This window comes from Ptychodera flava, chromosome 7 (genome assembly GCF_041260155.1).
Source record: "Ptychodera flava strain L36383 chromosome 7, AS_Pfla_20210202, whole genome shotgun sequence".
Taxonomy (NCBI): Eukaryota; Metazoa; Hemichordata; class Enteropneusta; family Ptychoderidae; genus Ptychodera; species Ptychodera flava.
In genome coordinates this window covers 11190349-11205209 of record NC_091934.1, presented here as the reverse complement: position 1 = coordinate 11205209, position 14861 = coordinate 11190349, and the positions used below count along the sequence as shown (strand labels likewise).

Genomic DNA, 14861 nt, shown 5'->3' with positions numbered 1-14861 from the left:
AGACTATTTTGTGAGAAAGAATATAGTCTGTGGCTGAGGCCTACAGAGAGTAACTGAGAAAACAGTCAATATGTGTTACCTTAATCACTACTGAGTAAACTGACCAACAAGAATGCATGTCCGTAAATAAAGGTCAATTCCACCATTATCAGATGGTCCTAAAGGTTCAATAGCTTCACTGAGTCTTTCAAAGATGTCATTATTAAGATTCAGTTCTGTATATAGTGTTTCCATTTCTCTATCATGGATGTCTTCACCATCAGCTGCAGTTTCAACGGGCATTTCTCCTACATGCTCAACACCATAGGTGTCAATATCAATCATGGTGGATCAATAATATCTCTTATGGCAGTATTAGTTGCATTCTAGAGAGCAAGTACACTTCTCAACCACAGCTGGTTCGGTGTTTGTGAACTTTCAGTGCTTAGTGGATGCTCATTCCAGCCTAAGCGAAAAATCTCCAAATCTTTATTAATTCTGGGCATGAATACATAATGAAGGCAGAAAATATCAGCTGCATTGCTAGGATCAAGAAGTGCATCTTTTTCCATCTGGTAAAATAATTCATGGTAATACTGGATACAGTTCCTGTATGTGTCCTGATGTAATCGTTCTATTCTTTGATTGTGAACTGACTTTCCTGCTATAAACGAACCTCTGTTGTCACCACGAGTAGCTATCATAAAGGTGGCTACATCGGAATTTTCTCGACCAAAATCAGAACGTACCCTTGAAGGTAAGCCGTAGTGTTTAGTCGCACCATAAAAAGCTACAATTTTACAGACGCTGCTGTCTTATTGCTTGCACACATCAAGTATACAGCCACTCTTGAATATCCATCGATTCCGCCATGAACATACAATCTCCAACGTCTCAACTTTTCAAGTCCATCTGTCAAAAAAACTGGTATGCAAGCTGTACGTTATACCTGGGAGATGGGAAGAGGAATTAAGTTGGAGATGCACGCAGCAAACACAGTTTTTTTAAAGGATAATTTCTCATCTATGATGACAAGGAAACCCCTCTTACTTTGTATTTTCAAAAAGTAGCAATCTAAAGTTTATTTTGATATAGTAATAGTGTATACGAAAGATGAAGGGGTGTATGTTTGGGAAAAAACATCAATTTAGGTATTAATGACAACAATTACGTCTAAAACTTGATACTATTTTCTGAAATGTAATATTTCACTTGAAACAAGAGTACATGTACAAAAAGCACTCTTTGTGAGCCAATATGACAAATATGACATTTTGTGGTTTGGTCATTTATATGATTGCAGCCTAAATGCTTTGTGCACTGTTACAGTGCTGCTGGGCTGACTGCAAGGTAATTAACTTAGATGAAAGATCTGATGCTTTTAGAGTATTGTTTGCTTCTCAGATTGTCAGAAACAGTGGTCATATTGGTAATACCGTTATTATCTCTAAGGATGGGGTTCAAGTGGAATAGAATATGCTTTTACAAATTTTCAAAAATGGTAGGTCACTTTGACTAACACCTAAAAGAATTACTGATTTCTAGCCATGAAAAGTGAACAGATGATGTTCAGACGCTTATCGATCTGTTTAGTTAAATATCATTAATGTTTGTAATTGTACAATACAAGTACAGCTACTAAAAGTAACCGTGTACTAAACTGTGGTTGTCTTCAGCTGGTCTCACTTACACTCATTTGTGCAATTAAGTACAGTAAGAATGATATATTCATGGAAGCAAGACAAGTTGAATGACTACCTACCTATGTGTCATAAACTTTGCGCTGCTTTAACATTATACACACCATGTTTACTTCTAGTCTTCAGAAGAGGCCATCTTAAGGCTCGTTGTATTGGTTCAATCCTATTCATACTATCCCTGAGTTTCTGTCTTGTAACACGCACTCCAACAGCTCGAAGTATACCTTGCATGATTTTTTCTCCACTGTTCTTGAAAGGGCCAATATTTTTCAACTCCGTCAACAGTTTATCGAGACAACCATCATCTATGTCTGTGTACTTTACTTGTTTTGGGTAGCTGCCACTTCTAGACATGATGTTCCATATTGTTTGCCTAGACACACTGAAAATGTTTGCTATGTCACCTACTTTGAAAGAATTAGACAACAACATCTCTATCAGTTTGGGATCAAGTGCAACGGAAGGTCTGCCTGGCTCCCCTGTATAAACTTTGGGCATGGTTTCATATGACAATGTCTTTTTCTCAGGAGTGTGACAACTTGGTACTTTATCCATCCATTTTTTCAGCAAAACATGTAAAGACAGCTTGACATTGTTCAAGACTTCAATAATTCCATGTATACTGTCATTCATCTGTGTTTCTGTTGAGTTGCAATGAGACTGCATACCATGAATAAGATTGCAAGTAAATTTAAGATGCATTGAAACTCTTCCTATCATGTGATGAATTACTCTGTAATCTTCAGTATGAGATTTGCGTTCACTTTCGTTGAAAAGTTTCTGCACATCACATGCAAACGCATACCATTGAGTAGCTGCCGTTGACATCATGAAATTCCTGAAACAAATTTGCAAATGACAGAAGTTGGCAAATGACGGAAACAGGTGGGTAGTGAATCTGATGCCACTTAATTCATGTCTGTGCATGGATGACAAGACCTTACGAACTGAAGACTGACAGAGGGCTTATATATTTCAATAATATTACCTAAAATGGTCATGAACTTGCAATATGTAACTTTTCCCCTTTTCACTTTACTCATCTGCACGTCAATACAATCACAGTCCCTCTATAGAGGGACTGTGATACAATATATGAGCACTAGCACTGTTAGTGTATCTGCTTGTGAGTCTTAACTGTGACTGAGAATTAAACAAGAGAGTCGACCTTTCAAAATTTCAACAACTGACCTATAGTCTGCTCGAAAATCACCACATTAAGTAAATTCAAATAAGCTAAATTTATACGGTAACAACTTGCGTGAATTCTCTGCCTCCAAGTTCCATGGTTGAAAAAAAACACCGTTTCCTCTTCAGCTGGGCAGGGCCCGGCTTTCAGGCCATGTTAAACTTGTAAGTTATTCGCTGAGGCATAAGGGCTTTCGTGAGGCATGGTTGGGCTTCGCGCAAGCCGCAAGACAGAAGCCCAAGACGCAATTAGGCCGAGCCCACCAGGGCTATATTGTTGCAGCCTACAACATATTAGAGACTTCACACACGCGTCTGTGCTCCCATAGGCAGTGCACGCGGTCACTCATCCACAAAAGTTGAGTGACCGAAATCACTGCAGTGACTGTGAATGTCTTAGGACAACAACATAATCGTTAATCGAACTCAGTGTACAATGGTCATGAACCTATCAGATCTGCAGAACATACCTATGTACTATGTATACACGCAGCTTCCGTCTTCGCTACGCCGAGCAACAACTCTATGGCTCTGAACTCAGACTGTTGGCACTTTGCCTCGGCTGGGTTAACTTTTGCTGTGACAGCTTTACAGCTGCTTCACCAGCCACTGTGAAAGTTAACCGCACAAAACTAAAACATCAGGCTGATCCTATCTTGAGTACGTGACTCTCAATCCAAGGCCAAGATGAGTCTGTATGTAACATTTTCCCGCCGAGTCTGTGTATAAAACTTCCCAGCTAGCTGTATGTAAAATTTTCCCACCGAGTCTGTGTATAAAACTTCCCAGCTAGCTGTGTCTTCAGAACGAGTTTGTATGTAACATTTTCCCATCGAGTCTGTGTATACAACTTCCCAGCTAGCTGTATGTAAAATTTTCCCACCCAGTCTGTGTTCAAAACTTCCCAGCTAGCTGTATGTAACAGTTTCCCAACGAGTCTATGTATACAACTTCCCAGCTAGCTGTATGTAAAATTTTCCCACCCAGTCTGTGTACAAAACTTCCCAGCTAGCTGTGTGTAACATTTTCCCACCGAGTCTGTGTATAAAACTTCCAAGCTAGCTGTTTGTAACATTTTCCCACCGAGTCTGTGTATACAACTTCCTAGCGTGTAAATTTCCGAGTCCCATCTATGTGAAAATAAATTTCCGAGTCCCATCTATGTGAAAACGTTAACGAGACTGTATATAAAGTTTTGCAGTTGGTATTACGTGTATATAAAATTTTACAGCTGTATGTATGCAAAGTGAAAACGAGGTTGAATGTAAATATTTTCGAGACATAAGCTCACAGTTGAAAAAATGTACATTCAACCTCGTTTTCAACTGTATGTCGAAAGCGAGGCTGAATGTAAATATTTCGAGACAAGCTCACAGTTGAAAAAATGTACATTCAACCTCGTTTTCAACTGTATGTCGAAAGCGAGGCTGAATGTAAATATTTTCGAGACAAGCTAGCTCACAGTTGAAAAAAATTACATTCAACCTCGTTTTCAACTGTATGTCGAAAGCGAGGCTGATTGTAAATTTATCCAAGTCCAGGCTCTATGTATTTATGTAATGTATGTATGTATGTATGTATGTATGTATGTATGTATGTATGTATGTATGCATGTATGTATCTGTGTTTGTTTATATGTATGTATAGTGTGTGTGTTTATGCATGTTTTTGCGAATGTATGTGTGCACATACGTATGTATGTCTGTATGTATGTATGTATGTATGTATGTATGTATGTATGTACGTATTTATGCATGTATGTATGTATGTATTCTACATGTATAAATGCATACCCTATATGCGTATATATATGTATATATATATATATATATATATATATATATATATAATTCCTCTCTATAGGCCCTATACACATTTTCCATCTTTTCTATCTCTAAAAAAAGCTTGATTGTGTAAATCAATTTTTTACATTTGGCGCCTGGTACTTATGTATGTATGGAGGATGGATGACCTGGATGGATGGATGGCTTACGTGGGTGAGTGTGCATGCCTGCGTGCATGCACAATACTTCTAGGGCGAATTAAGTTGAATTTTTTCCAATCGTGGAGAAATCTGAATAGTAGTATTTTTGGTCAAGTTTTCTGATTTATGGTCAAAACGTCTTCTTCGAATATGTCTTTCGGGTCGTTTTGACACTAGGTATACAAAATAATCTTTATTGTGACGTTATTCGTATTTGTTCAAACTGTAGTGAAAGTTTAATATTTGTATTTTTGGGCAATTTGTTGTTGATCAAAACTTTCCTGCAACTGCTTGTTGGATTGCGTGAAAATTGGTATTCATGATCAGATCATGATTTGTTTTTCATTATTTTTATTTTTTATGACTACTACAGATTAGGGTGACCCTTTTATGTTTTTTGTTTCTCATCTCCAGAGAAATACTCGGCAGGGCGGGCGGTCGCAATAAAAAAAACAAGTACCAAAAAGACCCTGTATTTGTTTCAGTTCAATGTTCTGTCCATTCAGTCTCCACAATTTTTAAGTACAAAAAGGGGTATTTGTTACAGTTCAATGTTCTGTCCATTCAGTAACTTCAATTCCTTGTCTTTCACTTCAGTGTTCTGTGCTCTTGCCCTTAAAGTCTGAGTCGCTGCAATCTCACAATTTGATGATGGTGGTGCTGTTGCTAGGATGATCGCTTTAGAGGCGGCCCAAATAAAAAAGTTTTGTTTTTTCATGTCGGAGCTGAAATTTACGGTCGGTCGGGAGATGAGAGACACAAAAATAAAAAATAACGCCCTTATGTGCTACTTCGCAAAGCATGTTGAGATAAACAGTATTCAGTTTATTAACTCATCCAGAGCATGCGTAAACCTGCATTGTTATTGTTGATACGTGAATTTTGGTCCGGCTAGAATTCAGGTGTTAATTATAATAAATCCTGGCGATCTTCACACGCTGTGTTGACAAGCAAAATATGACTACATATTCAAAATACCTTGGAGAGTAACACGAGACCTTTCAACTAACATACAAAATATGTGAAAAAATCATCAAATATTACAGGTACTGCACTGCAGATCTCCAGGTGAAGAAAAACAGTAACAGATATGACTGATATCAGTGTGGCTACCTGAATTTGAGTGCACTACGTGCTATAACAGCACAATCTATTGCAATTTCGGCGTGATGGTAAAATTGACAGGAAACTTTTGCTTTAGATAGATGATACGATAGGTATTTACTGACAAGCAAGGTGTCCATAGCACTCCATTAATTGTGGTCAGGTTTTCCTGTGATAGGATCACAGTAGTAGACACGTCTTTCCTATGAACTACATTAGCGACCACTCCAGGGCTCTGGTTAAGGGTAGGCGACTGATGCCGTATGTTGTGGGTTCGAATCCGATTGAAAACTATCCGTATTTTCTATCCTGGGTCGGTAACACTGCTGGTGGACAGAATTGTCCCCGAGGTTATCGTTCGCCCAGTTAAAGCGATGAAATTCGTTTCTTCGCTTCGATAAAGTGTGTATGTGCGATGTATGATAGTGAGCATGCGTGCGTGAGTGCTTCACGAACTCTACAACGTGTTGAAAGGTCTCAGTCAGAAAAATGTAACAACTTAGCCGGCTATTGAACCACTCTTTTTGGGAGTGGAGATTTAGCCGACTGGTTCTGTCTCAGGCCTCTCAGCTAGGCGACTGATGCCGTATGTTGTGGGTTCGAATCCGATTGAAAACTATCCGTATTTTCTATCCTGGGTCGGTAACACTGCTGGTGGACATAATTGTCCCCGAGGTTATCGTTCGCCCAGTTAAAGCGATGAAATTCGTTTCTTCGCTTCGATAAAGTGTGTATGTGCGATGTATGATAGTGAGCATGCGTGCGTGAGTGCTTCACGAACTCTACAACGTGTTGAAAGGTCTCAGTCAGAAAAATGTAACAACTTAGCCGGCTATTGAACCACTCTTTTTTGGGAGTAGAGATTTAGCCGACTGGTTCTGTCTCAGGCCTCTCAGCTAGGCGACTGATGCCATATGTTGTGGGTTCGAATCCGATTGAAAACTATCCGTATTTTCTATCCTGGGTCGGTAACACTGCTGGTGGACAGAATTGTCCCCGAGGTTATCGTTCGCCCAGTAAAGCGATGAAATTCGTTTCTTCGCTTCGATAAAGTGTGTATGTGCGATGTATGATAGTGAGCATGCGTGCGTGAGTGCTTCACGAACTCTACAACGTGTTGAAAGGTCTCAGTCAGAAAAATGTAACAACTTAGCCGGCTATTGAACCACTCTTTTTGGGAGTGGAGATTTAGCCGACTGGTTCTGTCTCAGGCCTCTCAGCTAGGCGACTGATGCCATATGTTGTGGGTTCGAATCGATTGAAAACTATCCGTATTTTCTATCCTGGGTCGGTAACACTGCTGGTGGACATAATTGTCCCCGAGGTTATCGTTCGCCCAGTTATAGCTGTGGGTCCATAGCTGTGGTGTTTTCAGACGGGATTCCTGCCTTTTACGGGCTGGTTTTGACTTTTCCGATTTTAACCCCGCCACCACAGCTATGGGATATTCCATAGACTAGCGTCCAAATCCGCCGCAAGCACCCTTTGCGCAAGTTTGCTCGACGATATTTCGAAAAATTTTCCATCCAAATTACAAATTGCCAACACTCATCGACAGCTTGGTTATTAGGGACTCACCAGACCAGAAATCCGCTCAAAATTCACTGAAATATCGCCTTTTTTCTAAGTTTGCGCGACATGACTACACGTAGACCGCCATTTTGCTAGCGTAAAACTGTTGGTCGAGGATCCCTGCAGTACGTCACTACAGTGACGTAGGGCCGTGACCTCTCAACTTCTGAACACAAACTAACTTACGGCCAGCATCCGCGCGGCGCGCCACGAATAATTATAGATCCTAGGACTGAACTTTTTTCCCCCAAGTAAAAGTTTGGTTTCAGTTTTGTGAGACTGGGAATGTCCATAAGACGAACGATGGTCATCGATATCACACGATTAATCTCTCAGTTTGTGTTTAGAAGTTGAGAGGTCACGGCCCTACGTCACTGTAGTGACGTACTGCAGGGATCCTCGACCAACAGTTTTACGCTAGCAAAATGGCGGTCTACGTGTAGTCATGTCGCGCAAACTTAGAAAAAAGGCGATATTTCAGTGAATTTTGAGCGGATTTCTGGTCTGGTGAGTCCCTAATAACCAAGCTGTCGATGAGTGTTGGCAATTTGTAATTTGGATGGAAAATTTTTCGAAATATCGTCGAGCAAACTTGCGCAAAGGGTGCTTGCGGCGGATTTGGACGCTAGTCTATGGAATATCCCATAGCTGTGGTGGCGGGGGTTAAAATCGTAAAAGTCAAAACCAGCCGTAAAAGGCATGAATCCCGTCTGAAAACACCACAGCTATGGACCCACAGCTAGCCCAGTTAAAGCGATGAAATTCGTTTCTTCGCTTCGATAAAGTGTGTATGTGCTATGTATGATAGTGAGCATGCGTGCGTGAGTGCTTCACGAACTCTACAACGTGTTGAAAGGTCTCAGTCAGAAAAATGTAACAACTTAGCCGGCTATTGAACCACTCTTTTTTGGGAGTGGAGATTTAGCGACTGGTTCTGTCTCAGGCCTCTCAGCTAGGCGACTGATGCCATATGTTGTGGGTTCGAATCCGATTGAAAAACTATCCGTATTTTCTATCCTGGGTCGGTAACACTGCTGGTGGACAGAATTGTCCCCGAGGTTATCGTTCGCCCAGTTAAAGCGATGAAATTCGTTTCTTCGCTTCGATAAAGTGTGTATGTGCGATGTATGATAGTGAGCATGCGTGCGTGAGTGCTTCACGAACTCTACAACGTGTTGAAAGGTCTCAGTCAGAAAAATGTAACAACTTAGCCGGCTATTGAACCACTCTTTTTGGGAGTGGAGATTTAGCCGACTGGTTCTGTCTCAGGCCTCTCAGCTAGGCGACTGATGCCGTATGTTGTGGGTTCGAATCCGATTGAAAACTATCCGTATTTTCTCACAGCAATAAAACAGAGGCTTAGTGCCTCAGGCAAGTACCTTTCAAAATAAGCATCAACATGGGGAAGAAACAAAGTTAGTTGTAAAATTGAATCGGCCATGCCTTAAAGATAAATATATTCAGTGACAGAGATACCATTCATAGCTGACTTTTGTGCAGACTTCGCCAAATCATAAATCTCACAGGGTACCGGCAAAAAAGGAAGATACCCTTCCGTAGGAAAAAATGTCATACATAAATAATTCCTTTAGTTCGGCTGCCTCAAGGACGGAGTTTCATGTCACAAAAGGCGCAAAAATAAAAAAAAATAAACTGTGTTTTATAGGTAGGTTTATCATGTCCAGACAAAAAGTGCTGCTTTTACTCTTGTGGCTCGAAGTCATCACGTGTATGTCTCTGTCAAATGAATGGGGTGTAATCAAACTTCCGGTTCATGAATGTATAACTGTTCGAAATTTTAAGTCTTATTTCATCAACAAAATTCAAGCTAAAGAGGAATAAAACAACTTTGAAATCGACACAATATCGCTTGCCTTACAAACTTGTTTGGAGAACCATTAAAGTAATGCGAACGTATGATGAAAGAAAGTGTACAATCTGTGATTTCAATCATATAATATTATTCCCTTTAAGGGAGAACGCGCCTCGGGGACAGATATTCGGACTTTAAAAATTATTTCATTCTTTCCTGTTCTATCACTTGTAGGCGCTCATTTTAAAGATCTTGGAGGAAGAAAAATATTTACAATCTTATTTTTCAAAAATCCTAATTGTTATTTTTCCCATAGAGTTAACACAGGGATGGCAGCCATTTTGAATTTCAAAATTTCAAAATCGCAAAATGGTGGGTAATTTCTTTCTGTGCAATATTTGCACGGTGACCCCTATTTTATTGTTGATTTGGTAAGAGAAAAGTTGAATGTGTCATTGAGGAAAGTTTGAGAATAGTGAAGTCATGCATTTTCGAGGCACAAACTACCTCAAAGAAAAGAATACCAAGCTGCTATAAATTTACATATAGAGTTACATCCAAACATACGTGGCAGAGCAATCAGCATAAGTGCAAACTTTGTAACTCATTTGCGACTACGAATGGCCTCGAATATTTCCTGATATAAAGATACTTGTTAGCACCATAACATTTCAATATAAGTAAACTGAAAAAAAAAACATGAAGTAAGCACATTTCGGCGAAGAAGGCACTATGTCTGGCCATAGTTACGGCTATGCATGACAGTTAAACCCTACAAAAAACAAAGGTACCAGTAATTGTTTTCTTCTGTTTCTGTTGTATGTTTCTGTTCTCAAACTGCCTATCGGATTGCTTTGAAAAGTGGCATGCATGATCCTAACATGCTGTGTACGTTCATTACTTTCATTATGTACGTCAACTACAGATTCATGTACAACTTACCAAGGCATATTGAGACAAACAGTATTTAGTTTATCGACTCATCAAAAGCATGCTTAAACTGCGTGGTTATTTTCGATGCGTGAATTTTGGTCCGGCTAGAATTCAAGAGTTAATAATAAATCACGTATAGACGCTCTGTTGACAAGCAAAATACTACCACGTATTTCAAAGCTTGTTGGAAAATGGAATCGGCCATGGATTAAAGATAAATCAGTAACAGAGGTACAATTCATAGCTGACTTTTGTGCAGACTCCACCAAATCATAAATCTCACAGGGTACTAGCCAAACCACGAAGATGCCCTTCCGTAGAACAAAATGTCATATACATAAATAATTCCTTGAGTTCGGCTGTTTCAAGCACGGACTTTCATGTTACAAAAAGAGCAAACCGTTGATATTTTCTGCAACTCTCCTACTAAGAATGCTTGTGCAATTATCAATAAATCAAAATGTAATGTTTTCGTTACGTACAGTTTTCAACAGTTACCATATTTTAACTCAAGAAACTTTCGAAAAATCTACTGTAATGTGAATCAAAGATGAAGGAAATCTTGAAGTGAATAACCTATTTGTTTTATTCTTCTTTTATAAAGAAATGTAAAACTTATCTTATACAGGCAAGTTTATCATTTCCAGACAAAAAGTGTTGATATTACTTTTGTCGCTCGAAGTCATGACGATGCGTCTATGTAGGATAAACGGGGTGATATCAAACTTCCGGTTCATAAATGTATGACTGTTCAAGCTAAATTCAAGCTAAAGAGGAATCACACAACTTTGAACTTGATACAATATCATTGATAACTGGTCGTACAAAAATGTTCGATACCCATCAAATTGCGAAGGTATGATGAAAGGGAGTATAACATCTGTGATTTCAATCATAGAATGTTACTCACTTCAAGGTGAAACGCGCCTTGAGGACGCCTATCACTTGTATGTGCACATATGTAGGCTCTTGGAACAGAAAAGAAATGTACCGTCTGAGGTTTTCGGAAATCAAAAGTGTTATTTTCCCCATAGATTTAAAATGGCGATGAAAGCCATTTTGAATGTCAAATATCGCAGAATTAGTTGGAAATTGTTTCTCTGCAAAAGTTAACGCTATACATGGCAGTTCAAACACTAACAGGCAAAGGTACCAGTAATTGTTTTCCTGTGTTTCTGTTCAGTTTGGTATTTTTGGTGATCATAAATCGCATGGTATACTTGCCATCACGCACCGTCGTCAGTATATTTGGTTTACATTGTTGAAAAAATTATGAGAAGCAGAGCTGTTGCAACGAAGCTTTTGCCCATCGGACTGTTGTCTTTCTTCGTGCGCCTTTTTGTAAAACTGAAAATAAATATTTCCATCTGACACATATCTTAGGATCTTTGATACAATGAATCTTTCTATCTTGACGTACGGTAAGAAGTGTGAGCTTTTGATATTCACAAGAGTATAGCGAATCCAATACTTCGCTTGTCGAATAAAGTATGGGAGTTTCTAGCCATGTCTTCAATGTTACTGTTGTGGGAGAGTGTTGAGGATATCCAATTTATTTTTACACAGCGAATGAAATGTATGAAATATTTGACAGAAATGTCACACAATAGATGGCCAAGGAATGTTATAACATCTTGTATCACATTTAACAATATTCTTAACCTCAGATCAAAATGTACTTGTTACATCACGTTAAAAACATGTTATATTTATGTAATTTCCGAAATGCATGGGAAATCAAGGAAGTTGACGACGTAAATAGATTTATGAACACTTTCACACAAAATTTTAGACACCTTTTAATAACTGTTATTGTCAGGTTTGTTCGTTTCATGGTTGTCATGTTATAGAGAAATTAAATTTTCTGTACAGCCACAGAAATATTTGTATTTTGTAAAAGTTGCTGTTTATATTCTCATATAAAAAATGTTTTATGGAAATAATCCCTTGATTGTGGTTGCTTCAAGTACGGACTTTGAAACAAGCAAACTGTTGATATATTCTTCAACTCTCCTACAGCTTCTCTGTTTTCGTAAAGTACACTTTTGAATTATATTGGGATTCAAGAATCATTCGAAACATTAACTGTAATGTGAATCAACGATAGATGAAAACGTATAATGAATATCACGTCATTCTGTTGTACTCTTCTCTCCTAAGTCTCTGTAAAGAAAAACTTTTATGGTTTTATGGTAAAATACGGTTACCTTGTACAAAAGTAAGTTTATCATCTCGAGACAAAAACAATAGATTTTACTCTGGTCGCTCAAAGTCATGACAACGCGTCGACGTCCATGTCAATGTAAACTGAACGGGGTGTAATCAGACTTTCGGTTCATGAATGTATAAATGTTCGGAATTTTAACTCTATTCCATCAACCAATTCAATCTAAAGGGCAATAAAACATCGTTGAAATCGACACAAATAGAAGCATAAAATTGCGAAGGTGTGATGAAAGAGAGTATAACATCTGTGATTACAATCATAGAATGTAATTCTCTTTCCTGTAGAACGCGCCTCGACGCAGATATTCGGACTTTAAAATTTTATTTAATTCTTTTCTAATCTATCACTTGTAGGGGCTCATTTAGAGCTCTTGGAGAAGGAAAAATATTTACCTTGTTAGTTTTACAAAAATCCAAAATGTTATTTTAGTTCATAGAGTTAAAACAGGGATGCCGGCCATTTTGAATTTCTAATATCGCAAAGCCAAAGTGGTGGATTATTTGTTTCTCAGCTACATTTGCACTGTGATCCCCCATTTTTATAGTTGATTTTGGTTAGAGAACCGTTGAATGTTCCATTGAGGAAAGTTTTGACAAAAGTGATGTCTTGCACTTCGAGGCGCATACTACCTCAAAGAAACGAATTGCATCTGCTATAAACTTACATATAGAGTTACATCCAAACATACGTGGCAGAGCAATCAGCTCATTTGCGGCTACGAATGGCTTCAAATATTCCAGATTCCAAGAGACATGTTAGCACCATGGGACTTCAATAGCATTTACGTTAATTAGAAAAAAAACCCATTAAGTAAGCACATTTCAGCGAAGAAGGCACAGTCTCTTGCCATAGGTAACGCTATACATGGCAGTTTAAACCCTATAAAAAGCAAAGGTACCAGTAATTTTTTCTCTCTGTTTCTGTAGAGTTTGGTATTTTTGGTAATCATAAATCGCACGGTTCACTTGCCATAAAGCACCGTCGTCACTATATTTGGTTTACATTATCGAAAAATTTATGAAAAGCTGGGCTATTGACAACGAAACATATACCCATCGGATTGTTTTTATCTTCCTGAGGCTTTGGTAAAGATTACAATAAAGTTTTATAAAGTTTTATAAGTTATTTGAGCGTATTGCCAATTTTATTTTTTGATGGTCAAAGGAACACGTATGGTCCAACAAGAAAGAAATTTTATTCGATTTATGACTACTTATGATGTTAATACTTTACAGCGTTTCGCTGTTTACGTATTTCATGCTATGGGATGAGAAAGGAATTGCATGACCTGTAATGTCAGTGAAGGAGAGTTTTGTAGTACGATCATTTCCTGTCATTATTTGGCTTCATAAGTTATTGTAAGTATACTGAGCCAAAGGTCTTATATACTGAATAAAGACCAATACAGATACAAAATAAAGTTATAGATATTTTAAAATATAACATATTAAATTGACAATGCGGACGATGTTCATCATGAGTGGGGCGGATATAGAGTATTTGTATTTAGGCGTCTTAAAACCATACTTCCCAAATGAAAGATAAAAGAAATGTCTTTTTGGTAAATTTTTTTTGTGACTTTCAAAACACTCCTGCTGCTAAATCGCGATATCAATAACTTATTTACTTACACTTTGTTGGTCACAAATGTAGCAGATACTGTAAACGTGTAAATTAAGGTTGTATGCGTCTCGAAAATGAAAGACAAACTTTTCTCAAATTTCCTCGAGGAATCTTTCGACGATCCTCTTACAAATCGTAAATAAAAATTTGTGGTCATCCAGGAAATTTTGATACTAGAGTAACAAGTTACCAAAGATGTACCAATATTTGAAATTCAAATGGCCTTCATCCTAACGTTTACTATACAGAGGAAAATAAAATTATTGATTTTCGATAAAGAAGACAGTGACATTTTTTCTTACACAATGAGATTTAAAATAAGCACCCACGGGTGAAGAACCATAAAGGTTGAAAGTCAGAATATCTGTCTTCGAGAGGCATTCTGCCGTAGGTAATGCGCGAACCTCGCTTTAAGCAAATCCGTTTAGTGTATGTGTTTACATATAAATGTATTTCTCTTTTTTGAAAATTTATTACTAACATTTGTTTTTAAACATTACCATGATTTTTGTCAGCTAGGAGACGTTTGATAGTAAAAATGAGTATGAAAACAATTTTGCCGCTAAATAGGTGGCTCTGTTCGACCCTGTGAGTATTGACGTCGTAATTTAAAAGTGCATATTAAGTTTATTCGTGGCATATGTATATATATCATTTTTTGCCGTTCAACACCAGCTAGAGAAGCTAGATTTTTATGACTATTTTTAGAAACTAAAAACAATATAAGTTACCGTCATT

General features: G+C 38.1%; 1 long non-coding RNA gene across 1 annotated transcript; it reads right to left on the bottom strand.

Annotated features, from left to right (window-relative positions):
- Positions 1 to 363: 363 nt before the first annotated feature.
- LOC139136779 (uncharacterized) lies at positions 364 to 4173 on the bottom strand. Its single transcript, XR_011553240.1, has 3 exons — positions 3338 to 4173; positions 1742 to 2517; positions 364 to 891 (listed from the first exon to the last, which is right to left on the bottom strand). It is a non-coding gene; the product is annotated as an uncharacterized lncRNA (long non-coding RNA).
- Between the last annotated feature and the right edge of the window lie 10688 nt (positions 4174 to 14861).